At 46.5% G+C, this 25000-nt stretch overlaps 2 non-coding genes across 2 annotated transcripts in view; both read right to left on the bottom strand.

Moving 5' to 3' along the window:
- Nucleotides 1-96, bottom strand: part of LOC131291803 (large subunit ribosomal RNA) — a 4091-nt gene extending 3995 nt beyond the window's left edge. The window contains exon 1 of the ribosomal RNA XR_009189559.1: nucleotides 1-96. This exon is cut by the window's left edge and continues 3995 nt beyond it. This is a non-coding gene — a ribosomal RNA (large subunit ribosomal RNA).
- Nucleotides 97-583: 487 nt separating this feature from the next.
- Nucleotides 584-738, bottom strand: LOC131291790 (5.8S ribosomal RNA). The gene has a single exon (XR_009189547.1). It is a non-coding gene; the product is annotated as a 5.8S ribosomal RNA (ribosomal RNA).
- Nucleotides 739-25000: the final 24262 nt, after the last annotated feature.

Below are 25000 nucleotides of genomic sequence, written 5' to 3' on the forward strand. Positions count from 1 at the left end.
TCGCTCGCAGCTACTCAGGGAATCCCGGTTGGTTTCTTTTCCTCCCCTTATTAATATGCTTAAATTCAGGGGGTTGTCACACATGAACTGAGGCTTATGTACCTTGCGGTTGTTATCGTCACATCTGGCTTGCGACTACTTTGTTTCAATGTCCAATATGTACCGTTGGACTCGGTTAACGGGCTGTTAGCCCGCGTGTGGTTTAACTCACTGATACCTTCCATTGCCCATACGCTAGTTTGTTTGTGTTCCTTTGGTCAACTTCCATACTTGAATCATTTGTGCTACCGCTGCTGCTTCGACGCTACTTTGACATCTTCGCTTCTATTTAAATAAATAAATAAGCTGAAGCTAGACATCAGTAAACACCACCACAGACACCACAAGCACGCCTTCTCCTCGTACTTCCGCCTCACGCGGGAACACGGACGCTCTAAATACTTCGAATTCCAATGCCAGTATATTGTAAACCACGGGTTCTTGAATGCTAGCGGGTCGTCGCGACCCTAGTTAACATCATGGTGCACGTCTCGTGACGGGTGTCACGGCGTAGTTAAATGTATGCGATACATTTCTCAAATATAAGCGCTCAGTCATCTGTACATCATGGTAGGTTCCCACGACGTGCAATATGCGTTCAACTTATCAATGTTCATGTGTCCTGCAGTTCACATTATGACGCGCAGTTAGCTGCGGTCTTCATCGATCCATGAGCCGAGTGATCCACTGCCGAGGGTGACTAACTTGCGTAAGCCGCCGCTGTGCGCGTATACCCGTTCCCCGTAGGGAGGAGCAAGCCGCCGCTTAGAGACGAAGCATAAAGTGTCCTCATTCCACATAGGGCAAGCTGGATGAATCCATTTTACCCAGGACGGCCGAAGCGGCGTGGACCAGGGGAGAACTGAACCTTATACTTCACACCACAGTAAGTCTACGTGTCCTCTTCCACATAGGGCAAGCTAGAACTAACTATCTTACCCAGGACTGCCGAAGCAGCGTGGACCAGGGGAGGAACACACTTTTCATGGAAACGTAAGGCATCCATGACTGCCATAACGTAAGCCGCCGCTGTGCGCGTATACCCGTTCCCCGTAGGGAGGAGCAAGCCGCCGCTTAGAGACGAAGCATAAAGTGTCCTCATTCCACATAGGGCAAGCTGGATGAATCCATTTTACCCAGGACGGCCGAAGCGGCGTGGACCAGGGGAGAACTGAACTTTATACTTCACACCACAGTAAGTCTACGTGTCCTCTTCCACATAGGGCAAGCTAGAACTAACTATCTTACCCAGGACTGCCGAAGCAGCGTGGACCAGGGGAGGAACACACTTTTCATAGAAACGTAAGGCATCCATGACTGCCATAGTGCGTAAGCCGCCGCTGTGCGCGTAAACCCGTTCCCCGTAGGGAGGAGTCAAGCCGCCGCTTAGAGACGAAGTATGAAGTGTCCTCTTCCACATAGGGCAAGCTAGAATGAACTATCTTACCCAGGACCGCCGAAGCAGCGTGGACCAGGGGAGAACTGAACTTTATACTTCACACCACAGTATTGAGTAATGTGCCCTCTTCCACATAGGGCAAGCTGGAATGTTCCATTTTACCCAGGACGGCCGAAGCGGCGTGGACCAGTGGAGGACTACACAATCATGAGGTTTGATATCGACTTGTGTGTTTCAATAGGATACCGATGGTATGGTTTGAACCGATTTGATTTAGCCATTCTGAAGTCATCACTTGGTTGAAGCGCTGAACTAGGGAGGCATCGTTTACATATATATTGGTTTTCGCATGCTCTACTAGGTTAATGTCATGAGGTTGGCTATCGAGCATGCCCAAGTGATGACTTGATTGTGTGCTTGCTTGAATTCTTCACATTTCATACCATCGGTTAGTTGTCGAATCATTCCTCGATCATAACCTTCGTTCTTGGTTCATGTATGCTCTCTTCCACATAGGGCAAGCTAGAATTAACTATCTTACCCAGGACCGCCGAAGCAGCGTGGACCAGGGGAGAACTATACTTTGTCTTGTATGCCCTCTTCCACATAGGGCAAGCTAGAACTAACTATCTTACCCAGGACCGCCGAAGCAGCGTGGACCAGTGGAGGACTATACTTTGTTCATAACACCACAGTATTGAGTAATGTGCCCTCTTCCACATAGGGCAAGCTAGAATGAACTATCTTACCCAGGACCGCCGGAGCAGTGTGGACCAGTGGAGGACTACACAATCATGAGATTTGATATCGACTTGTGTGTTTCAATAGGGTACCGATGGTATGTTTTGAACCGATTTGATTTAGCCATTCTGAAGTCATCACTTGGTTGAAGCGCTGAACTAGGGAGGGGCATCGTTTACATATATATTGGTTTTCGCATGCTCTACTAGGTTAATGTCATAGGGTTGGCTATCGAGCATGCCCAAGTGATGACTTGATTGTGTGCTTGCTTGAATTCTTCACATTTCATACCATCGGTTAGTTGTCGAATCATTCCTCGATCATAACCTTCGTTCTTGGTTCATGTATGCTCTCTTCCACATAGGGCAAGCTAGAATTAACTATCTTACCCAGGACCGCCGAAGCAGCGTGGACCAGGGGAGAACTATACTTTGTCTTGTATGCCCTCTTCCACATAGGGCAAGCTAGAATTAACTATCTTACCCAGGACTGCAAAGCAGCGTGGACCAGTGGAGGACTATACTTTGTTCATTACACCACAGTATTAAGTATGGTGTCCTCTTCCACATAGGGCAAGCTAGAATTAACTATCTTACCCAGGACCGCCGAAGCAGTGTGGACCAGGGGAGGACTATACTTTATACTTCACACACTAGCCAAATTGAAGTCATCACTTGGTTGAAGCACTGAACTAGGGCGAGTCTATCGTTTACTTTGCATTGGGATAATACGCTGCATGCTCTCTTAGGTTAATGTCATGTGATTGGCTATAGAGCATGCCCAAGTGATGACTTTGTTTCAAGCTCAACAGGTAGGGTATTGAGTCCTCTTCCACATAGGGCAAGCTAGAATTAACTATCTTACCCAGGACCGCCGGAGCAGCGTGGACCAGGGGAGAACTATACTTTGTCTTGTATGCCCTCTTCCACATAGGGCAAGCTAGAACTAACTATCTTACCCAGGACTGCAAAGCAGCGTGGACCAGTGGAGGACTATACTTTGTTCATTACACCACAGTATTAAGTATGGTGTCCTCTTCCACATAGGGCAAGCTAGAACTAACTATCTTACCCAGGACCGCCGAAGCAGTGTGGACCAGGGGAGGACTATACTTTATACTTCACACACTAGCCATACTGAAGTCATCACTTGGTTGAAGCGCTGAACTACGGCGGGGTAATCGTTTACAGGTTATAATCATATAGCTGCATGCTCATTAGTAGATAATGGAATATTGTATGGCAATATGAGCATGCCCAAGTGATGACTTTGTTTCAAGCTCAACAGGTAGGGTATTGAGTCCTCTTCCACATAGGGCAAGCTAGAATGAACTATCTTACCCAGGACCGCCGGAGCAGCGTGGACCAGTGGAGGACTCTATACTTTATACTTCACACCACAGTATTGAGTACGACTTGCATAAAGCCCCTAATGAGAACCACGAGGGCTCTCTCAATGTAGAACCACGAGGGCTCTAGTACCGATTCTCTCGGTACGGCTTGGTCCGTGTTCCTTTATGCATGTACTCGCAGAAAGTCTCAACCCGGAGGTCTTGACTTTGATTGTCATAGTTGGACTACGACGGGGCATCCGACCATTGCTGATCGAACACCCCTGATTCACCATCTTTCGGGTAGGCGGTACGCGTACCTCCGGACGCGGAAGTCTCAACCCGGAGGTCTTGACTTTGATTGTCATAGTTGGACTACGACGGGGCATCCGACCATTGCTGATCGAACACCCCTGATTCATCATCTTTCGGGTAGGCGGTGCGCGCACCTCCGACGCGGAAGTCTCAACCCGGAGGTCTTGACTTTGTATTGTCATAGTTGGACTACGACGGGGTATCCGACTCATCGAATACCCCAGAAGCACACCATCTTTCGGGTAGGCGGTACGCGTACCTCCGGACGCGGAAGTCTCAACCCGGAGGTCTTGACTTTGATTGTCATAGTTGGACTACGACGGGGTATCCGACTCATCGAATACCCCAGAAGCACACCATCTTTCGGGTAGGCGGTACGCGTACCTCCGGACGCGGAAAGTCTCAACCCGGAGGTCTTGACTTTGGTTGTCATAGTTGGACTATGACGGGGCATCCGACCATTGCTGATCGAACACCCCTGTTACACCATCTTTCGGATAGGCGGTGCGCGACACCACCGACGCGGAAAGTCTCAACCCGGAGGTCTTGACTTTGTATTGTTGGATAGTCCTCTTCCACTATAGGGCAAGCTGGAAATATTCCATTTTACCCAGGACTGCCGAGGCAGCGTGGACCAGGGGAGAACTTCACGGAATCTTCAGGCATCCATGATTGCCATAGTGCGTAAGCCGCCGCTGTGCGCGTCAACTCGTTCCCCGTGAGGAGGAGTCTAGCCGCCGCTAAAAGACGAAGCATTAAGTGTCCTCATTCCACTATAGGGCAAGCTAGAATTAACTATCTTACCCAGGACCGCCGAAGCAGCGTGGACCAGGCGAGGACTATACTTTATACTTCACACCACAGTATTGAGTACGACTTGCATAAAGCCCCTAATGAGAACCACGAGGGCTCTCTCAATGTAGAACCACGAGGGCTCTAGTACCGATTCTCTCGGTACGGCTTGGTCCGTGTTCCTTTATGCTTGTACTCGCGGAAAGTCTCAACCCGGAGGTCTTGACTTTGATTGTCATAGTTGGACTACGACGGGGCATCCGACCATTGCTGATCGAACACCCCTGATTCACCATCTTTCGGATAGGAGGTGCGCCCACCTCCGACGCGGAAGTCTCAACCCGGAGGTTCGGACTTAGAGTTTTTCCCATTTAAAAGTTTTTCTCTTAGCCATACTGAAGTCATCACTTGGTGAACGATTGAACTAGGGCGGGTTAATCGTTTATAGGTATCATGTGGTTTGCATGCTCTCTTAGGTTAAGGTCATGTGGTTGGCTATCGAGCATGCCCAAGTGATGACTTTGTTTCACGCTTGCTTGATTTCTTCAAGATTCCCTGTTATATAGTGTAATCATTCGAGAACAGGGAATCTTTGGTTTTGCTCAACAGGTATTGGATGTCAACTTGGTATCTAGATCGCATTAAGTCTCAACCCTTAGGTTCGGACTTGTATAGTGACATCTTGTTACGGTCTTGAGTCTCAACCCGCAGGTTCGGACTACTTAGTGTTTGATCGAATATAATATGGCAACTTGTGCCTAAGTCTCAACCCGCAGGTTCGGACTTCTGTTTATTTGGCCAATGTATGTATAAGGCAACTTGTGCCTAAGTCTCAACCCGCAGGTTCGGACTTGTGTATTTGTTCGAAGTCATGTATAAGGCAACGTGTGCCTAAGTCTCAACCCGCAGGTTCGGACTTGTTAGTGTTTCGTCAACTTTCATATGGCAACTTGTGCCTAAGTCTCAACCCGCAGGTTCGGACTTGTGTATTTGTTCGAAGTCATGTATAAGGCAACTTGTGCCTAAGTCTCAACCCGCAGGTTCGGACTTGTGTATTTGTTCGAAGTCATGTATAAGGCAACTTGTGCCTAAGTCTCAACCCGCAGGTTCGGACTTCATAGTGTTTCGTCAATGTTCATATGGCAACTTGTGCCTAAGTCTCAACCCGCAGGTTCGGACTTCTATAGTGTTTCGTCAATTATCATATGGCAACTTGTGCCGAAGTCTCAACCCGCAGGTTCGGACTTCTGGAAGGATCACTTGGCCACTAATGATCCTTCCGCAGGTTCACCTACGGAAACCTTGTTACGACTTTTACTTCCTCTAAATCATCAAGTTCGGTCAACTTCGATAAAGCAGACGCGGTTCACGAGGATCCAGCGAACGATCATCTCCAAAGACCTCACTAAATAATCCATCGGTAGTAGCGACGGGCGGTGTGTACAAAGGGCAGGGACGTATTCAACGCTGGCTGATGACCAGCACTTACTAGAAGTTCCGAGTTCATATGGACCATTGCAATCCATAATCCCTACTAAGTGAGTATTTGAGTGATTTCCCGTTCCTCTCGGAATAGGAGACACGCTGCTACCCACATTGTAGCACGCGTGTAGCCCAGAACATCTAAGGGCATCACGGACCTGTTATCGCTCGATCTCATTTTGCTAAACACAAATTGTCCTGCTAAGCAGCGTACCGTAAGTGCACTTGCGCACACGAACAGCGAAGGTGTCAGGTCATACTCCACCGAAAGGTCCTAACCCGTTCCAATCGGCATCGACGCATTAACGCTGACTGCGTTCTAGTTAGCATATGTGAGTCACGTTCGTTATCGGAATTAACCAGACAAATCAATCCACGAACTAAGAACGGCCATGCACCACTACCCTTAAATTTGAGAAAGAGCTATTAATCTGTCTCACCTCCATAAGTTCGGACCTGGTAAGTTTTCCCGTGTTGAGTCAAATTGAACCGCAAGCTCCATTTCATTGTGGTGCCCTTCCGTCAATTCCTTTAAGTTTCAACTTTGCAACCATACTTCCCCCGGAACCTGACTTTGGTTTCCCGGAAGCTACTGAGAGCACCTGGTTGTAGCGTCTCCCAATTGCTAGTTGGCATCGTTTACGGTTAGAACTAGGGCGGTATCTAATCGCCTTCGATCCTCTAACTTTCGTTCTTGATTAAAGAAAGCATCCTTGACAAATGCCTTCGCTTTAGTTAGTCTTACGACGGTCTACGAATTTCACCTCTCGCGCCGTAATACTAGTGTCCCCAACTACTTCTGTTAATCATTACCTCCGGTCTGAGTACAAACCAATGAAAGATTAGACCAAGGTCGTATTCCATTATTCCATGCAAGATTATTCTAGGGCGTTTGGGCACCCTGCTTTAAGCACTCTAATTTGTTCAAGGTAAACGTGAGCGGTCGAGCTCTATGTTACACTTGCACCCGTTGAAGGGCACACCATGACACAGACTTGGTGCCCTACCACACCATTGAGTCGCAACCAGATTCCGACTTGGCCCACCGACCACGGGTTGACCGGGTCGGCGGAGCCGGACTGTGTTGGACAAGTATCAACTTCGAACGTTTTAACCGCAACAATTTTAATATACGCTAGTGGAGCTGGAATTACCGCGGCTGCTGGCACCAGACTTGCCCTCCACTTGATCCTCGTAGAAGGATTTATGCTCTACTCATTCCAATTATGAAACATCATTAAAGAGTTTCATATTGTTATTTCTCGTCACTACCTCCCCGTCCCGGGATTGGGTAATTTACGCGCCTGCTGCCTTCCTTGGATGTGGTAGCCATTTCTCAGGCTCCCTCTCCGGAATCGAACCCTGATTCCCCGTTACCCGTTGCAACCATGGTAGTCCTCTATACTACCATCCATAGTTGATAGGGCAGATATTTGCGAGATCTGTCGTCGGTGCGAGACCATACGATCAGCATCATTATCCAGACTTCAACTCAATGACACGGAGAACCCGCGATTGGTTTGACTAATAAGTGCACCAGTTCCCGCGAGGGTCCTGGCATGTTGCATGTATTAGCTCTAGATTTTCCACAGTTATCCAAGTAACTAGGTTGATGATCTCGTAAATTATAGCTGTTATACTGAGCCTTATGCGGTTTCACATTAAATCTGTTTGTACTTAGACATGCATGGCTTAACCTTTGAGACGAGCGTATATTACTGGTAGGATCAACCAGAATTCCGACTTTGCGTTCGAATGTTCATTGTCCCATTGCACCCGGAGGAGCAAACACCACGTTCTATATGTTGTCAAGTCCGGTAGCACACGGGAGGCGAGCCCCCGTGCGAACCTCATTGCCCTCGTATCACACACACCCGATGCACCGGACAGGCACTTGAGCGGCATTCGACTCCGCTAAGCGCTCGTGCGCCCGATTGTGCATGCGCTGACGGGGCCTTCATACCCCTACCACAGCGACCTTATGCCAAACTTCCATGAATACTTAGGTGAGCTGACAAGGGCCTTCATTTCCCTACCATCAACTAAAGGACACGCTAGGCGCGTCCGATCATTGCAACTGCGGGGCTTTCATACCCCAATCACCACAGTACGCAATTCACCAGAGTTTAATCACAACCCCCCCGGACATGGCACACTATTAACTTGCAACAAAACTTAGTGTGTGCCGGGCACATCGGTTCCACAAAATCATTCCCGATGTACCCCAATTGGGGTTGTGAACGCATCCATGGTCCTCTGACACACCCAACCAAGCGTGGATACTACATACCTCAAACACCCAGTACACTAACAGACAAATCAATATATGGTTGCTTTCCCCCAGACATTTGCCAATCACTTGGCACCCGGACGGGAACTCGCTCCTGATTGCGCCATTGCCACCCATTTGCCAAGAGCGAGTTCTGTATGTAGATTTCATTTGGAAAGACAACCGTGTACTGGATATTCTATCCGACGATTACAGATGACGAGTACGAGACTCGACTACACTCACGGATAATACATTTTGGGTCGAGATTGCTTTCGGGGTTTTCGATTGGTCTTGCGCTTGTAAACGTATAACTTTGACTTGTGGTAACCTCGGTATGTTAGTCGATCACGTGGTTGTGAACTGGGTAAGGGTGGGCAATCTGTTCACTTGCACTCTGGGTAGGAATATGGTGAGCGCTATAGGTTAAAGATCATGGTATGGTTCCATCGTGATGACTTTCGCTAGATAGTAGTATGTTTGGATAGTTATAACGTTTTTGGCCATTTGTTCATAGTGTTCGGTCCATTGAGGAATTCGATTGGTCTTTGCTTCACACACGTGGTCGATCACTTGGATGTGAACTAGGGTGAGATTAAGGTGTTCACTAGTGCTCTTCGGTTTTGGATCAGTAATGAGCACTTGATTGGTTTCGCATAATATGTATCCATAGTGATGACTCTTTCCAGCTTAAGATTTCGTTACCAGTTTCGAATCCTCCCCACGTTCGCTTTTACTTGGTTAGGTTTTCGAGTGTAGATTTGAAAGCAATCTCATGTATGTATCCCATCTGATATAAGCCACTGACAGTTCATGTCACCTCGTTCAACTCTCGCTGGGTCACAGAAGTATGTTACTGCGCCCATTATCCCTACTCGGATAGGTTCGGTTCGTTCGTTTTATACTACGGTGAGTAAACTCAATTTGTGCATCGCATAGCCATGGAAAGCAAGCTTTCGCGGGCCTCTTCGACTGTTTTGATACGAGCTGTGCCCGTGATGCTTGTCATCCCAGGATACTAGACCCCTTTGGACGACCGCATGACCATCAGAAAGTAAATTCCACGTTCGGTTTATTTGCTACTTCCACCGTTCTAGTACTATGGGGTTGGAACCCCTAACATAAAGTATCTATGTAGAACCACGAGGGCTCTCAATGTAGAACCACAAGGGCTCTAGTACCGATTCTCTCGGTACGCTTGGTCCGTGTTCCTTTATGTTTGTACTCTTGTGTGTATAAAATTCATGTTCGATTTGGGATATTTGCTACTTTCACCTGTGCGCTGTGTATAACTACGGAGAAACTCAATTTGTGCATCGCATAGCCATGGAAAGCAAGCTTTCGCGGGCCTCTTCGACTGTTTTGATACGAGACTGTGCCCGTGATGCTTGTCATCCCAGGATACTAGACCCCTTTGGACGACCGCATGACCAACAGAATGTAAATTCCAGTTCGTTTTTGGATATTTGCTACTGTCACCGTTTGAGTACTATGGGGCTTGAACCCCTAACATAAAGTCTTTGTGTAGAACCACGAGGGCTCTATAGTACCGATTCTCTCGGCACGCTTGGTCCGTGTTCCTTTATGTTCGTACTCTTGTGTGTATAATATACATGTTCGGTTTGGGATATTTGCTACTTTCACCTGGGTCCCGTTCTTCATACAAGTCTGCCTTGCTAATGTGGTAACTTTATAGTGTAGTTCTGACATCCCAATTTTGGGACTTAGCCGATTTTTCATGAATTTCCATATGACCCATAGGGTCCCTTTCTTCATACAAGCTTGCCTAGGGCGATCGGTCAAAACTTGTCTTACTATTCGATTGGTCTTCGCAGTTTCACCCTAGGCAATTCGCCTAGGTCTGTCTTCTTGAGGAGGCCAAAACCCGAAATAAGGAGGTCTGGCCGACCCTGAAACCTCCCCTGTCTTAACTACACTAACCCGATTTTTCAGGGTCCTCAGCGCCATACAACTTTGCCTAGGTCACTTATACTCTTGACTTAGGCCATCTGACTTGGTCCGTGTTTCTTCCTAGGGTTCACCTAGGTACTTTGCCTTGCTTGATGTGGTAACTTTTTAGTGTAGTTCTGACATCCCAATTTTGGGACTTAGCCGATTTTTCATGAATTTCCATATGACCCTAAGGGTCCCTTTCTTCATACAAGCTTGCCTAGGGCGATCGGTCAAAACTTGTCTTACTATTCGATTGGTCTTCGCAGTTTCACCCTAGGCAATTCGCCTAGGTCTGTCTTCTTGAGGAGGCCAAAACCCGAAATAAGGAGGTCCAGCCGACCCTGAAACCTCCCCTGTCTTAACTACACTAACCCGATTTTTCAGGGTCCTCAGCGCCATACAACTTTGCCTAGGTCACTTATACTCTTGACTTAGGCCATCTGACTTGGTCCGTGTTTCTTCCTAGGGTTCACCTAGGTACTTTGTCTTGCTTGATGTGGTAACTTTATAGTGTAGTTCTGACATCCCAATTTTGGGACTTAGCCGATTTTTCATGAATTTCCATATGACCCTAAGGGTCCCTTTCTTCATACAAGCTTGCCTAGGGCGATCGGTCAAAACTTGTCTTACTATTCGATTGGTCTTCGCACTTTCACCCTAGGCAGTTTGCCTAGGTGTAGCTTCTTGAGGAGGTCAAAACCCAAAATAAGGAGGTTCAGCCGACCCAAAAACCTCCCCTGTCTGAACTACACTAACCCGATTTTTCAGGGTCCTCAGCGCCATACAACTTTGCCTAGGTCACATGTACTCTTGACTTAGGCCATCTGACTTGGTCCGTGTTTCTTCTTAGGGTTCACCTAGGTACTTTGCCTTGCTTGATGTGGTAACTTTTTAGTGTAGTTCAGACATCCCAATTTTGGGACTTAGCCGATTTTTCATGGATTTTCCATATGACCCATAAGGTCCCTTTCTTCATACAAGCTTGCCTAGGGCGATCGGTCAAAACTTGTCTTACTATTCGATTGGTCTTCGCACTTTCACCCTAGGCAGTTTGCCTAGGTGTAGCTTCTTGAGGAGGTCAAAACCCAAAATAAGGAGGTTCAGCCGACCCAAAAACCTCCCCTGTCTGAACTACACTAACCCGATTTTTCAGGGTCCTCAGCGCCATACAACTTTGCCTAGGTCACTTGTACTCTTGACTTAGGCCATCTGACTTGGTCCGTGTTTCTTCTTAGGGTTCACCTAGGTACTTTGCCTTGCTTGATGTGGTAACTTTTTAGTGTAGTTCAGACATCCCAATTTTGGGACTTAGCCGATTTTTCATGTATTTCCATATGACCCATAGGGTCCCTTTCTTCATACAAGCTTGCCTAGGGCGATCGGTCAAAACTTGTCTTACTATTCGATTGGTCTTCGCACTTTCACCCTAGGCAGTTTGCCTAGGTGTAGCTTCTTGAGGAGGTCAAAACCCAAAATAAGGAGGTTCAGCCGACCCAAAAACCTCCCCTGTCTAAACTACACTAACCAGATTTTTCAGGGTCCTCACCGTCATACAACTTTGCCTAGGTCACTTGCACTCTTGACTTAGGCCATCTGACTTGGTCCGTGTTTCTTCCTAGGGTTCACCTAGGTACTTTGCCTTGCTTGATGTGGTAACTTTTTAGTGTAGTTCAGACATCCCAATTTTGGGACTTAGCCGATTTTTCATGTATTTCCATATGACCCATAGGGTCCCTTTCTTCATACAAGCTTGCCTAGGGCGATCGGTCAAAACTTGTCTTACTATTCGATTGGTCTTCGCACTTTCACCCTAGGCAGTTTGCCTAGGTGTAGCTTCTTGAGGAGGTCAAAACCCAAAATAAGGAGGTTCAGCCGACCCAAAAACCTCCCCTGTCTAAACTACACTAACCAGATTTTTCAGGGTCCTCACCGTCATACAACTTTGCCTAGGTCACTTGCACTCTTGACTTAGGCCATCTGACTTGGTCCGTGTTTCTTCCTAGGGTTCACCTAGGTACTTTGCCTTGCTTGATGTGGTAACTTTTTAGTGTAGTTCAGACATCCCAATTTTGGGACTTAGCCGATTTTTCATGAATTTCCATATGACCCTAAGGGTCCCTTTCTTCATACAAGCTTGCCTAGGGCGATCGGTCAAAACTTGTCTTACTATTCGATTGGTCTTCGCAGTTTCACCCTAGGCAGTTTGCCTAGGTGTAGCTTCTTGATGAGGCCAAAACCCAAAATAAGGGGGTTCGGCCGACCTAAAAACCTACCCTGTCTAAACTACACTAACCAGATTTTTCAGGGTCCTCAGCGCCATACAACTTTGCCTAGGTCACTTGTTCTCTTGACTTAGGCCATCTGACTTGGTCCGTGTTTCTTCCTAGGGTTCACCTAGGTACTTTGCCTTGCTTGGTGTGGTAACTTTTTAGTGTAGTTCTGACATCCTCATTTTGGGACTTAGCCGATTTTTCGTAAAATGCCATATGACCCATATGGGTCCTTTCCTTCATATAAGTTTGCCTTGCTTGGTGTGGTAACATTTGAGTGTAGTTCTGACATCATCATTTTCGGACTTAGCCGATTTTTCGTAAAATACCATATGACCCATATGGGTCCTTTCCTTCATATAAGTTTGCCTTGCTTGGTGTGGTAACATTTGAGTGTAGTTCTGACATCCCCATTTTGGGACTTAGCCGATTTTTCGTAAAATACCATATGACCCATCAGGGTCCTTGCCTTCATATAAGTTTGCCTTGCTTGGTGTGGTAACATATGAGTGTAGTTCAGACATCCCCATTTTGGGACTTAGCCGATTTTTCGTAAAATACCATATGACCCATCAGGGTCCTTTGCTTCATATAAGTTTGCCTTGCTTGGTGTGGTAACTTGTTAGTGTAGTTCTGACATCCCCATTTTGGGACTTAGCCGATTTTTCGTAAAATACCATTTGACCCATCAGGGTCTTTTGCTTCATATAAGTTTGCCTTGCTTGGTGTGGTAACATATGAGTGTAGTTCAGACATCCCCATTTTGGGACTTAGCCGATTTTTCGTAAAATACCATTTGACCCATCAGGGTCCTTGCCTTCATATAAGTTTGCCTTGCTTGGTGTGGTAACATATGAGTGTAGTTCAGACATCCCCATTTTGGGACTTAGCCGATTTTTCGTAAAATACCATTTGACCCATCAGGGTCCTTGCCTTCATATAAGTTTGCCTTGCTTGGTGTGGTAACATTTGAGTGTAGTTCTGACATCCCCATTTTGGGACTTAGCCGATTTTTCGTAAAATACCATATGACCCATCAGGGTCCTTGCCTTCATATAAGTTTGCCTTGCTTGGTGTGGTAACATTTGAGTGTAGTTCTGACATCCCCATTTTGGGACTTAGCCGATTTTTCGTAAAATACCATATGACCCATCAGGGTCCTTTGCTTCATATAAGTTTGCCTTGCTTGGTGTGGTAACATTTGAGTGTAGTTTCGACATCCCCATTTTGGGACTTAGCCGATTTTTCGTAAATTACCATATGACCCATCAGGGTCCTTTGCTTCATATAAGTTTGCCTTGCTTGGTGTGGTAACATTTGAGTGTAGTTCTGACATCCCCATTTTGGGACTTAGCCGATTTTTCGTAAAATACCATATGACCCATCAGGGTCCTTTGCTTCATATAGGTTTGCCTTGCTTGGTGTGGTAACATTTGAGTGTAGTTTCGACATCCCCATTTTGGGACTTAGCCGATTTTTCGTAAAATACCATATGACCCATCAGGGTCCTTTGCTTCATATAAGTTTGCCTTGCTTGGTGTGGTAACATTTGAGTGTAGTTCTGACATCCCCATTTTGGGACTTAGCCGATTTTTCGTAAAATACCATATGACCCATCAGGGTCCTTTTCTTCATATAAGTTTGCCTTGCTTGGTGTGGTAACATTTGAGTGTAGTTCTGACATCATCATTTTGGGACTTAGCCGATTTTTCGATCCATACCATATGACCCATAAGGGTCCTTTTCTTCATATAAGTTTGCCTTGCTTCATGTAGTAACATATGAGTGTAGTTCTGACATCCCCATTTTGGGACTTAGCCGATTTTTCGATCAATTCCATATGACCCATCAGGGTCCTTTCCTTCATATAAGTTTCCCAAGACTTAGTGTTTTTTACCTTTGGACACCAATATCACCCTTACGGGTATCTTTGATCTTCGCACCATGTATTGACCAAATGTAGGTCTTGCTATGCCAAACTTATAATTGTTCAACACCAAGTCTCTATCTTGAACCATTAAGGCTCTAACTTGCACCAATTGCTTGGTACTCTTGGTCCGTGTTTCATCGCATACTGACTTCTTGACTTAGTGCTTTTTTCCTTTGGACACCAATATCACCCTTGCGGGTATCTTTGATCTTCTCACTTTGTATTGACCGAATGTAGGTCTTGCCATGCCAAACATATAATTGTTCTACACCAAGTCTCTATCTCGTACCGCCAGCTCGGTACATTCGATAAACCTGCCCTTAAGGCACCCGGGACTTAGTCATTTTTTCACATTTTTCATGATTTTGAGGCAACTTTTCTCGACTTTGCCACCTTATATCACCAAGATGCTTTCCCTTTAGCGCTTCACTCTGTTCGTATGATATTTAGCGCTGACTATCACCTTTCTATCGCTGACCTCAACTTCTTATTCGGTGCCATAGAGCCAGAGATATTTGGTGTATGCTGTTATAAGGGAAGTTTGTCACTTTTTCAAAGGCCCACTTTGGGACGCCCATATCTCACCTTCACGTATCTTCGATCTTCTTGTCGTCTATGGACGAAACTTAGGTCTTGTATTGGCCAACTTATAAATGTTCTACGGCCAAGCCGTATCTCTTACCGCCAGCCCGGTATTCATGGACTTAGTCGGATTTTCGCCTCTCGTGGTAACAATTTCTGACTTTGACTCACAATAACACCCGAACGGTCACATGCTAGCGCTTTGCTTGGTAGGAATTATAGTTAGCGCTACCTTTTCTCTTTCCATCGATACCTTGTTCGTTCCATTCCATGCCATACAGCCGAAGTTATGATGTTTCCCGTTTTCCATATCATGTGGAGCTTATGCTCTGGGAAAACCATCTAACACCTGTACCACCCTTTTGGGTACCACCGATCTCGTCACTATGTTCGGGCCAAATATAGGTTATAACATGCCCAACATATAATTGTTCTACACCAAGTCTCTATCTCTTACCGCCTGCTCGGTATTTTACTCGTAAGTCCAAATTTCACAACTTGTACTTTTTGGCCCAATGTACTCGAGTTTCAATTTTGGTAACATTTTTCGACTTTGACGCTTAATAACTTCCAAATCATGCTAGTTAGCGCTTTGCTTTCTTCTAGTCGTATCTAGCGCTGGGTGTTACCTTTCCAAAACATATCCTAGCTCTACAATCCATGCCATACAGCCGGAGCTACATGGTGCACAAGTCAAATCCATTTTAGCCATGTTTCATTTTTGCTAATTTTTGACCACTCGTATCACCCTTCCAGAGTGGTCCGATCTTCTCGCTTTCTATGGACGACTTTTAGGTCTCGTAGAGGCAAACTTATAAGTATTCTACGTCAACCCGCTATCTCTTACCGCTTGCTCGGTATTCTTGGTCTTGTGTGATTTTTGGCCATTTTGGTATTATTTTTCCACTTTGTCGCTTAATAACTCAGTTTTGCTCAACACTTAGCGCTTCGGTTGTTTGGGATTATAGTTAGCGCTCGGTTCGACCTTTCCAACACTGATCTAAGCTTGTCGATCCGTTCCATACAGCCTGAGTTATTCGCGATACCGTGTTTCAATCCATTTCTCAAGTCTCGTTTTGGTCCAACATTGAACCAGCCATATCACCCTCTTGGGTACCTCCGATCTTCTCGCTCTATATTGGCCAAAGTTAGGTCTTGTGGTAACGTACTTATGATTGTTCTACGCCGTGTTCGTAGCTCTTATCGTTCGCCCGCTATTTTCGATCATAAGGTGAATTTTCGCCTCTAAACCACCATTTTTCACCTTTGCCCTCTAATATGACCGACTTGCTCAACACCTAGCGCTTCGCTTGGTAGGACACATAGCTAGCGCTCGTCAAGACCTTTCCAACGCATATCCAAGCTTTCCGATCCGAGCCATACAGCCTGAGCTATAGGCGATACCGTTTTTCCCATTTTCTTGGTCACACGCACTTTAGGGTACCCCTTTTTGCCTTTGACCCTTAATACCTCCTCCGGGTCACTAGTAGGCGCTCAGCTTGGTAGGAAACATAGCTAGAGCAGGCCTTCACCTTTCCAAAACTGCCGAAAGTGTACCGATCCGACATCTAGAACCAAAGTTATGGTCATTCCTATCATGCTCTACTTTCATGGTCAACCTCCACCAAGCACACCTAGGTTGGACCAACTTTCACCAACTCATCTCGAACCCCAAATTTGCTTCGACCTACTAGGTTTCCCTAGTAAAGTGGTCAAAACATCCATTACAACACGACTGGTCTTTCTGGTGGTCGACCTAGGCGACTTTGTTCGACGACCACCACCCCATGGAACTAAAAGACGTCCCTTGATACGGACCACCGATACATTTTCCGGCCTGTCTAAACTACACTCATCGAAATTTTTTTGGGTCCCCACCGTCATACAAGTTTGCCTAGGTCAAGTTTTTCTTCCGGATCGGCCGCGGACCTCACTTTTCATTATCTAGGGAGGCCATAGGGCCCCAAAAGGGGTTTTTTAAAATTTTCGACACTTTCGACTTTGGTCGGATTTTTTCCGATTTTGGTCCGACCTAGGGACTTGGTGGTCCAAGGAGCCTCGGGACCAAACTTTTTTCTCAGGGGTCCCTACCTCCATACAACTTTGCCTAGGTAAATTTTTTGTTCCAAATCGACCGCGGATTTCACTTTTCAATATCTGGGGCTCGTGTAGAGTCCGAATATGAGGTTTTCTCATTTTTCGACATTTTCGACTTTTTTCGACTTTTTTCGGGTTTTTCGACCTAGGGGTCCGCCGAACAAATTTTGGGTCAAAAATTTTTATTGAACTAGTCGAAAGTACGCAAAAAGATAAGACTTTTTGCCGAAGACACCATGCCCCGGAACCGACTCCTTCCCCTTCAAAATTGGGGACAAACGTGATTTTTGAAACTTTTCCTTAGGGAGCCCAAGACTTAGAAAATTTTCAAATTCTCGATTTTTCGATTGCGAGCTAGCGCTTTGCGGTCTTCGGCAATGTTGTAGATCTCGACGAGATAAAACTTTTTGGTCAAGGGACATTTTGCCCTCCGACCCCTCCTTCCCCCCGCAAATCGCCCCACAAAGTGCAATTTTTGCATTTTCACCTCTTTGCATGCACTGTTCGGCCCAAATGGCCACTTTCTATGGGTCTGAGCGCTTTGCGGTCTTCGGCAAACTTTTAGAGCGTACCAAGCCCTAATTATAATTGTTCAACACCAACTTCGTACCTCTTCATCCCTGGCCGCTATTCGCGTACCAAGGTAATTTTTGTTCATTTTATCAACATTTTTCATCTTTGACTGTTTATATCGGCCTTGCCATGAACCGATAGCGCTTCGCTGTGTTCTAACGTAAGTTAGTACTACTCAATACCTTTCCAAATCATGTCTTAGATTGTCATTTGCTTGCTTACAGCCGGAGCTATGAGCGATACCGTAAAAAGTACCGAAACTTGGAAAAATCCTTGGATCGCCCATATCCCCCCTTTGGGGGCCAGATATCGAAAAAAGTTCTGATTCAAAAAGTTGCGCCTTAACGTGTTCTAGTTATGCCTAGAACATTTCACTTCGCTAGCTGGCCTGCAACTTAGCCGTAATTGGGATTTTAGGGTGTTCATGGAGGGCCCATTTCCTGCGACTTGGTATCTTTTGGGCCCTATGTTTCTCTAATATCTCCACAAGTTTTCCAGATAGCTTTCTCATACTTTCAGGGTGCCTAGAGCACCTCAAGACCTTTCCAACGCTATGCCGTTTGCCTCGCTCGGACATCTACAGCCGAAGTTATTCGAGGTACACGGTACCTTACCCTGTTTTCTCAGTACTTGGTCGAAAATTTCGATCAGCCATATGACCGACTTGGACAACCCTGAGCGGGTTGGCCCCATATAACTAAACTTTTGTCTCTTGTAGGCAAACTTATAAATGTTCTACGTCAACTCGCTATCTCGTACCGCCTTGACGGTATACTTGGTCCAAGGGCCATTTCCAGCGACTTGGTCGCAATTTCGCTCTAAGTTTCGCTAATACCTTCGTCCGTGGACATGGTGATTTTTTGTTCGTATTTTTCCTTGATAGTCCCACTCAAGACTATTCCATACCAGAGCCAAGCGTCCCGCTAAGTGCCATACAGCCTGAGCAGTAATTCATGAAAGGTACCTATACCAGTTTTTGCCATACTTGGGTACAAACTTTGTATCGCCCATATCTCCACTTTGGAGGCCAGCCAGCACCTTTGCCCCATATACTTTTTTCTTGGTCATACCATGCACTAAATATAATTGTTCTACGCCAACTTGCTATCTCTTCTCTAACTTGCCGTTATTCTTGGTCCAAGTCCCATTTCATTCGTTTTCGGACCCATTTTGCTATATGTTTCACTAATAGCTTCGGCCATGGACAAGCTGATATTCTGTTTGTATTTTTGCTTGATAGTCCCACTCAAGACCATTCCAAAACACACCGCAACTTGTCGCTCGGTGGCAAACTGACCGAGTTATAATTCATGAAAGGTACCTCTTCTTGGTACACCACATGGTCGGCCCAAACCATAAACCGACCAAACGACCGACTTGGAGCACCCTGACCGGGTAGCCCCCATATAATGAAAGTTGCGTCTCTACACGCCCAACTTATGAATATTCTACGCCAAGTCGCTATCTCTTACCGGTAAGCCGGTATTCACCTTCCAAGGGTGATTTTGGTCAAGTGCCATTTCCTGCGACTTGGTCCCCGAATTGGACCATCATCACCTAATATCTCCGTGGTCTTTCAACTCAGCCTCATAAAACTTTCAGGGTAGATAGGTCTCCCCAAGACCTTTCCAACGGTGAGCCGTTTGCCTCGCTCGGCCATCTACAGCCGAAGTTATTAATGGTACTTGGTACCTTACCCTGTTTTTTCCATACTTGTTCGTACTTGGGTACAAACTTTGGATCGCCCATATCTCCACTTTGGAGGCCAGCTAGCACCTTGGCCCCATATACTTTTTTGTTGGTCATGCCATGCACCAAATATAATTGTTCTACGCCAACTTGCTATCTCTTCTCCAACTTGCCGTTATTCTTGGTCCAATTCCCATTTCATTCGTTTTTGGACCCATTTTGCTATATGTTTCACTAATAGCTTCGGCCATGGACAAGCTGATTTTCGATTGGTATTTTTCCTTGATAGTCCCACTCAAGACCATTCCAAAACACACCGCAGCTTGTCGCTCGGTGGCAAACTGACCAAGTTATAATTCATGAAAGGTACCTCAACTTGGCACACCACGTGGTCCGCCCAAACCATAAACCAACCAAACGACCGACTTGGAGCACCCTGACCGGGTTGGCCCCATATAATAAAAGTTGCGTCTCTACACGCCCAACTTATGAATATTCTACGCCAAGTCGCTATCTCTTACCGGTAAGCCGGTATTCACCTTCCAAGGGTGATTTTGGTCAAGCGCCATTTCCTGCGACTTGGTCCCCGAATTGGACCATCATCACCCAATATCTCCGTGGTCTTTCAACTCAGCCTCATGAAACTTTCAGGGTAGATAGGTCTCCCCAAGACCTTTCCAACGGTGAGCCGTTTGCCTCGCTCGGCCATCTACAGCCGAAGTTATTAATGGTACTTGGTACCTTACCCTGTTTTTTCCATACTTGTTCGTACTTGGGTACAAACTTTGGATCGCCCATATCTCCACTTTGGAGGCCAGCCAGCACCTTGGCCCCATATACTTTTTTGTTGGTGATACCATGCACCAAATATAATTGTTCTACGCAAGCTTGCTATCTCTTCTCCAACTTGCGGTTATTTTTGACTCAAGTCCCATTTCCATAGTTTTTGGTACCAATTTGCTCTATGTTTCGCTAATAGCTTCGCCCAAGGACTTTGTGATTTTTTGTTCGCATTTTTCCTAAATAGTCCCACTCAAGACTATTCCAAATCACACCTTAGCTTGTCGCTCAGTGCCATACAGCCAGAGTTTTAATTCATGAAAGGTACATCACCTTGGTACACCACGTGGTCGGTCCAAACCATCAACCAACCATATGACCGACTTCGAGTCGAGCTAGCGGCTAGGCTCAATATAATGAAATGCGTGTCTTGATGCGGGCTACTGACGGTCTGAACAATGTAGCTCGCTAGCTCGTCTCTAAACTTGTGTTTTGGTCGAATATTGGGTGTTCATGTACCACTTCGGGTAACATGGACTTTGGTGCAACTTTACCACTTGTGCACTTAATAACTTCCCGGTCATTCAAGTCTTTGCCTTCATACTTTCAGGGTAGTTAGGTCTCGTCGAGACCTTTCCATACATATGCCAAACTCATCGATCGGACATCTATAGCCCGAGTTATTCGCGGTACACCGTACCTTACCCTGTTTTTTCCTCAATTGGGTACAAACCTTGGAACACCCATATCGCCCCTTTAGAGACTAGCTGGCACGTTGGCCTCATATAATGATAAGTGCACCTCAACTAGGGCTACTGACGGTCAGAACATTTCAACTCGCTAGCTCGGGCCCACACTTGTGTTTTTCTCGAATATATGGTTCAAGTGTGCCACTTTGGGCACTTATGGACATTTTGTCCCCACACAACTTTCTTGCCTTGGTAGATAGGGTCTTGTGTTCTCGGGCAAAAAGATGCACCAAGATATGGTCTAACTTTCGTTCTTTTACCGCAAAGCGCTATCTCCAACACCCGAGGAGATAGAAAGAGATTATGTTCGGTATATCGGTCTTCCATGGCCTACTATGGTAAGCCCCTGCAGGGTATGCAACCGAAGGTGCTTGGTACATATATTTGGTGCAATATCGGTGCAAAGTAGGTGTTTCCTTGATCGGGCTATAACTTTCTTGGTTGATGTTGGATTGCTTTGCGGTCTTCGGGGGATAGTTAGGGAACATGTTGGCCAACATTTCCTTATTCCTCAGCCTGGCCGTACCTCTTACCGTCTAGGCGGTATTCATGCTCTAAGTTGGAACTTGTGTTCCTTCGGGCAACTTTTCTGACTTTGACGCTCAATAACTTCCGTTCATATGCAGTCTAAGCTCTGCAACTCTCAGGAAAGCTAGTACTACTCATTTCCTTTCCATATCAGTCTTTGGCTTGTCGATCCGATGTCTACAGCCTTAGTTATTCACGTTCCCTGTGAAGGTAGGTTTTTGCCCATTTTCCAGTTCATGTGGTAACATTCCCGGACTTTGCCGGCTTTCTCTTCATGTGGTAACTTGCTTGCTCATGTGGTAACTTGATAGTGTATTTCTGACAGACCCAATCTTGCACTTAGCCGATTTTTCTCTTCATATCATATGGATCCATCATTAGGCCATCTTGCTTGCTTGTGTGGTAACTTGATAGTGTATGTCTGACAGACCCAATCTGGGACTTAGCCGATTTTTCTCTTCATATCATATGGATCCATCACTAGGCAATCTTGCTTGCTTGTGTGGTAACTTGGAAGTGTATTTCTGACAGACCCAATCTGGGACTTAGCCGATTTTTCTCTTCATATCATATGGATCCATCACTAGGCCATCTTGCTTGCTTGTGTGGTAACTTGGAAGTGTATTTCTGACAGACCCAATCTGGGACTTAGCCGATTTTTCTCTTCATGTCATATGGATCCTTCACTTGGCCATCTTGCTTGCTTGTGTGGTAACTTGGAAGTGTATTTCTGACAGACCCAATCTGGGACTTAGCCGATTTTTCTCTTCATATTATATGGTTCCATCCTTAGGCCATCTTGCTTACTTGTGTGGTAACTTGATAGTGTATTTCCGACCGACCCAATCTCGGACTTAGCCGATTTTTCTCTTCATATTATATGGATCCATCACTAGGCCATCTTGCTTGCTTGTGTGGTATCTTGGAAGTGTATTTCTGACAGACCCAATCTGGGACTTAGCCGATTTTTCTCTTCATATCATATGGATTCATCACTAGGCCATCTTGCTTGCTTGTATGGTAACTCGGAAGTGTATTTCTGACAGACCCAATCTCGGACTTAGCCGATTTTTCTCTTCATATAATATGGATCCTGGACTTAGCCGATTTTTCTCTTCATATCATATGGATCCATCACTAGGCCATCTTGCTTGCTTGTGTGGTAACTTGATAGTGTATTTCCGACAGACCCAAACTCGGACTTAGCCGATTTTTCTCTTCATATAATATGGATCCTGGACTTAGCCGATTTTTCTCTTCATATCATATGGATCCATCACTAGGCCATCTTGCTTGCTTGTGTGGTAACTTGGAAGTGTATTTCTGACAGACCCAATCTCGGACTTAGCCGATTTTTCTCTTCATATTATATGGATCCTGGACTTAGCCGATTATTAGGTTATTATATATGGATCCTGGACTTAGCCGATTTTTCCCTTCATATAATATGGATCCTGGACTTAGCCGATTATTAGGTTATTATATATGGATCCTGGACTTAGCCGATTTTTCTCTTCATATAATATGGATCCTGGACTTAGCCGATATTTCTCTTCATATAATATGGATCCGGGACTTAGCCAATTTTTCTCTTCATGGGGTAACGTATGCCAATCGCTCACAAGTCATGGGATAAGGGTACTTGTGTTCTTCCATCTTCTAAGTCCCGCACGGGGACATCGTGATCGCCCCAAGTCCGGAATAGCGCCAAGTCAAGCCCCACGCTGGCCGTGCAGGACCTGTTAGCGGGGGCCCCACTGACAGCACTAATCCGGACTTAGAAATTATATCTTTCTAATCGAACACCACACACGCAACACCACCATACCACCATCTCCTTGCAAGTACCTAAGTACCCGCAACTCCATGGTGAAGGCAATGTCACTCCATCACCAACCTCTTTGCACTGCAAGCACTTGCGTACCCACAACACTCCGAGGAAGGCAACGGCGCGCGATGCTCGACTCCACACACCACACCACACCACACCACCGATGGCCAGCCAGCCAGCCAGCCCAGCTAAGGACTAACCAACCAACCAACCACCAATGGCCTAGGCCAGCCGGATCCCACCTTCAAGTCCAAGCACAGCCAAGTGCAAGTACCGCCAAGTGTTCACCAACCAACCATCACACCAGGTCAGCCGGCCGGTACCCACCTTCAAGTGCCTTTACCCTCGGGTGCAAGCTCAATCAAGTGTTAACCAACCAACCCGGCCAAGGCAGCCAACAGGCCGGCACCCTACAGCACCGACCCGCCATCACCACCTCAACCGTTGACCATGCAAGTGGTCTCGGACAACAGGCGATACCCGAAGTACATCCGAAGAGTGTATATCAAGTGTTTGTTCACCAAGTCCTCAACCAACCCCAAGTACCCGGAGGTACCCAGAGTGTTGGATCCGCCAACCACTACCAGCACTCCAAGTCCTTGCGAACCCAAAGTGTTTGCCCGGTAGGGCCATTGTATCACAACGCTTGCTACCATGCAAGTGGCCTCGAACAAGGTGACAGGGGTATCTTCACCAAGTTCTCAACCAACCCCAAGTACCCGGAGGTACCCAGAGTGTTGGGTCCGCCAACCACTACCAGCACTCTAAGTCCTCGCGAACCCAAAGTGTTTGCCCGGTAGGGCCATTAGACCACAACGCTTGCTAACCATGCAAGTGGTCTCGGACAACAGGCGATACCCGAAGTACATCCGAAGAGTGTATATCAAGTGTTTGTTCACCAAGTCCTCAACCAACCCCAAGTACCCGGAGGTACCCAGAGTGTTGGATCCGCAAACCCGTCCCGGCACTCCAAGTCCTTGCGAACCCAAAGTGTTTGCCCGGTAGGGCCATTGTATCACAACGCTTGCTACCATGCAAGTGGCCTCGGACAACAGGTGACACCCGAAGTACATCCGGAGAGTGTACAACAAGTGTTTGTTCACCAAGTCCTCAACCAACCCCAAGTACCCGGAGGTACCCAGAGTGTTGGATCCGCCAACCCGTCCCGGCACTCCAAGTCCTTGCGAACCCAAAGTGTTTGCCCGGTAGGGCCATTGTATCACAACGCTTGCGACCATGCAAGTGGCCTCGGACAACAGGTGACACCCGAAGTACATCCGAAGAGTGTTCATCAAGTGTTTGTTCACCAAGTCCTCAACCAACCCCAAGTACCCGGAGGTACCCAGAGTGTTGGATCCGCCAACCCGTCCCGGCACTCTAAGTCCTTGCGAACCCAAAGTGTTTGCCCGGTTGGGCCATTAGATCACAACGCTTGCTAACCATGCAAGTGGTCTGGAGTATAGGTGATACTGACATACCACCGAGATGGTACATCTAGTATTGGGTCACCAAAACCAAACCAACCCCAAGTATCAACCCGGCATACTCAGAGTGATGGATCCGCCAACCCGTCCCGGCACTCCAAGTCCTTGACGAACCGAAAGTGTTTGCCCGGTAAGGCCATTAGATCACAACGCTTGCTACCCCACGG

Source organism: Anopheles ziemanni (assembly GCF_943734765.1).
Source record: "Anopheles ziemanni chromosome X unlocalized genomic scaffold, idAnoZiCoDA_A2_x.2 X_unloc_15, whole genome shotgun sequence".
In the NCBI taxonomy this organism is placed as follows: domain Eukaryota; kingdom Metazoa; phylum Arthropoda; class Insecta; order Diptera; family Culicidae; genus Anopheles; species Anopheles ziemanni.